Source organism: Arvicanthis niloticus, chromosome 18 (genome assembly GCF_011762505.2).
Source record: "Arvicanthis niloticus isolate mArvNil1 chromosome 18, mArvNil1.pat.X, whole genome shotgun sequence".
Lineage (NCBI taxonomy): Eukaryota > Metazoa > Chordata > Mammalia > Rodentia > Muridae > Arvicanthis > Arvicanthis niloticus.
In genome coordinates, this window is record NC_047675.1 from 46,557,199 (window position 1) to 46,561,288 (window position 4,090).

Below are 4,090 nucleotides of genomic sequence, written 5' to 3' on the forward strand. Positions count from 1 at the left end.
GTCATGTTTGTTTCTGTTAAAAAAGTGAGACCGGATCTGACTCTGTAGCCCAGGCTTTGAACTTACTGCAATCTTCCTGCCTCAGCCTCTTAGTGAGGGGAGTCACTGTGGCTTTGAGGATTCTTAAAGGAGTAACTTTAAAGAAATAATGGACTGAGACTTGAAGAATTTAGGTTTTAGGGTTTTTTTTTTTTTTGTTATTTTTGTTTGTTTTTTTTTGTTGTTGTTGTTTTGTTTTTGTTTTTTTCTCTTAAGACAATGGCAGAAAGGTCTTGAGAATAAAAGACACCAGAGAGCACAGTGGGAAATCCATGCTGCTCACCCAGATGTAGATTAGTTTCAGTGAGCTCAGGCTGCATGAAACACGGGAGGGCACAGAGCCAGGAGATTGTGTGTATAGCACCTTCTGGAAGCTTCTAGAAGCATTAGTGGGACAGTCACCAGTCACAAAACTAAGTTATGACCTCCGTTCATGCACACATACTTGTGCTGGACATGGGCCCACTATGGCCCTCACTGGTGCTATAACTAGCCCAGGGGCCATTCCAGTAGCAACTGGGAACAAAGCCCCCACTGCAGGTGGACACGGGCTGCTAGTTCAGGTGGGTGGATGTGCCTGGTACATCCTGTCTTTGAGGCAGTGCGTACCATCTCTGCTCTCATGAGATCCCAGAGATAGGGCCAGTTAGTCCCAGCTCACAAACGTGGAAAGTGAGGTAGAGGACCATGCTTGGCTTGAGTGAAGATTTCTGTGTTCTGGGAGCGCAGATAGAGTCTTGGCAAGGTCCTTGACCCAGAGGACAGCTGACTCCAGAGCAAAGAACAGTTCATTTCTGCAGTGAGTCATGTTGGTTCCACAGTGCTCCAACGAGGGGTCTTGTTTCTAAGCCGCTGGATGTGAAAAGTGGATCCAGTCCAGTTTGTGTCTCTCAGAGTGCAACTCCTGGGCCAAGAGTGGATATTGTCTCCCTGAATGTGGGAGAGAATTTGGCGTCTCTGAAGGCTGGAGCCTCCGGGGACAGGACTTGGGTCCTCAAAGAAAAGTGACTTTCTCTGGATGGAGACTGGCCCTGAAGGAAAGGCCAGCTGTCCCCCCACCCCCCAACTCTTGGGATCATATAAAACCCCTAGAAGGCTGGTGTGTGTCCACATGACTGAGTGGCTGCTTAATTCCCTAATGCCTGCAAGGTCCACCTGGGAAGCAAGCGCTCTGTTTCCCTTTGTACCAGTCACATAAGACAATGACCCTAGAGCCAACCAGGGAAGAGCAGGGTGGGACAGGGCGAGGCTAGAGCTTGTGAGGTCTTGCCTGGGCTGATGGAAGGCAAGGGGCAATTGCGTGGCCAGAGGACAGGCTGGGGTTCTACTGACCCAAAGCTCGCCAACCGTTCATGCTTCTGTCTCCCATTTCCCTCACCAGTGAGACTTTAGAGCAGAGCCTGCCGCTCAGTAAAGACCCCAAATCACCGCATTTCTGTGTATCACTCGCCCGTAATTAAGCCACGGGTGATTAGATAGTGGTGTAATAAATGTTAAATAACCCTTGCTAACGAGCTATAATGCCAACGGTTAAGTAAGTGTGTGCTTGTCAATCAACTATGTCAATAACGTGATTGTTAGTAGGGCGTGGTGGTGGGCTCCTAGAAGCCGAGCATCCGGAAAGCTGAGGCAGGAGGATGGTGAGTTCCAGACCATGCCGGGCGACATAGTGAAACACTGTCTCAAGAAACCAAGCTACAATAGAGGAATTAATGTTCAATTGTGATACAGAAATGCATGACTGTGTAGAATTATATGGTTTCCCTTTCATTACGAACACTGATTTAATTGTATATGACATTAATGTGGTCGTTTCTGAAACTTCCACTGTAAACAGTAATGAAATTATTAAACTTCTCTCGTGAAGTTCCTTACAGAGTCTCTGCTGGCCTAGTAGAAAGGCTGCCCTGTTGACTCCCGATTGCAGCTTCCCGACCAGAGCCTGAAGTTCTGTAACACTTTCTTTTACTATTATTATTTTGTTTGTTTGTTTGTTTTTGTTTTGGTTTGGTTTGGTTTTTCGAGACAAGGTTTCTCTATGTAGCCCTGGCTGTCCTGGAACTCACTCTGTAGAGCAGGCTGGCCTTGAACTCAGAAATCCGCCTGCCTCTGCCTCCCAAGTGCTGGGATTAAAGGTGTGCGCCACCACCGCCGGGCATTTTGTTTGTTTTTGAGAAAGAATCTTAGTCTCAAACTTTGTTTTGATGCTGGCATGGCAGGCGGTGGGAGAAGCCAGTGAAGCATTGTCTGTGATCCACACGGAGCCCAGTGATGGGAAGAAGGGGGCCTGTGGTTGGCTCAGGGCTGTCGCAAGACTTGAGATCCCTTCTCAGTTTTCTCCCGACAAGCAGTGGGATTCCACAGGTTGCTTTAGGTGGTCCTACGGACTCTCACATCCCGCAGGAGGAGTTGCTGCGAGCATCCTTTAGAGGGCATCAAAATAGTGTGCTTTTGGTCAGACTATCCTATGCGGTGGGAGGGGAAGAGGCAGGAGAGGGAAGGAAGGGCAGAACCTGAGGTCTAGAATCACTTGTGGTGAGGCATGGGGAGGGGAATAGGCTTTCATGGATGCTGCCCAGGGAGCAGGGTCCTCCTGCCCCCCCCCCCCCCAGCATGTGCAAGTGAAGAACTGAGTTCTGAGTGACCCTGGCTTGGAGCTGTGTTGCTGAGTGGGACTGAACTCTATGCTGCTGGCATTATGGGTCACACCCTTGCACTGAGGGCACGGTGGCTATACCATCCCTTGCTTTGCTTTTGTCTGAAGTTTATGAAAAAGGAAACTTAAAAAATTGCCTGAACCCCTAAAGGGATATGGGAGGGGGATCCCCATAGCAGGTCCTTTGCCAGCTTTGGGGGAGAAAAAAAATCAGTGTCTCATCTGCCCTGGATCCCCTTTTCCTTCCTGTCCACGGTTTCTGCAAGGGTCTCTCGGTCTCTACTGCCCTGCCTTCTGTTAGGAGCAGGGTGTTGGTCAATACAGGTTAGAGGTCCTGAGGCCAGAATAAAATGACTATTGCTAGGGCCTCTGAAAATAAGCCAAGAATCTTATGATGGGAGAGCCTTCTCGATTATCCATGCAGGCCAGTGTCCCAGTGTTGAGCCAGAACTATGGAGAGAGGACATGTGGGTCAGAGCCAGAGGAGACAGGTGACACCACAGGACAGGATTTAGTTGGGCTGAGATAGTTTGAAGATAGAAGCCAGGCCATGAGCCAAGGGTTGAGGTGGCTCTTGAAGCTGAGGACGGCAGGGAAACAGACAGAAGGTTCTAGAAGGGACCGCCACCCAATCTGTAGTCCTGACCTTGAGGACCACCAGGGAATGAGTGTGTGCTGTTTTAAGTCCACAGCCATAGGACACCGGCACAGAATGTTGACATTTAGAGAAGCCCAGGCCCGGCCCCCCAGGATGGGTGTTAGGGGTCCTGTATTTTATGGTGGGTCACATCCTCCCTTTTTTTTTTTTTTCCAGACTCAACGTCTTCTCAGCTGCTTCTCTGTCATCAGCAGTCTGACCTTCTCACAGGGGAGCCGTACTGCCCCCCCCCCCGTTCTTGGGGACACTGGGGTGGAAACCCCAAGGTTGAAAATAGCCCCGCATTATTCTTGGTTAGGTTTCTGCTCTCTTCCCCGAGGCAGCCGGCTGAGAAAGCCACTTCCTTCTGCCAGCCTGCAGTCCACTCTGGCATCTGTCTGCTGGCCTGCTGAGCTACCAGCCGCCTGGGGCTGGCATAGAGGGTCTCTGTGGAAAGATTTTCCCTATGTTCCTGTCCTGGCTGTGGCAGAAGTTTTGGGGCTGGAGGGGTGCGGCTGGGCTGCTGCCTGCTTCTGTCTTTTTGTCCTAGGGTCTTTCTTGTTGTCAAGTTCGAGGCTGTGTTTCCTTTCTCAGGGCACAAGCTCCTACCACGACAGTGTCACAGCCAAGAAACTTGTTTCCATTCAAAACCACCGACCGGCACAAGGTCTTTCTTAAGAAAATTCTTTCTTCCCCCTGTTTCTTAAGCTTGACCTTAAGGGCTGGTTGCCACTGAAAAATGTAAATGACACCATAGA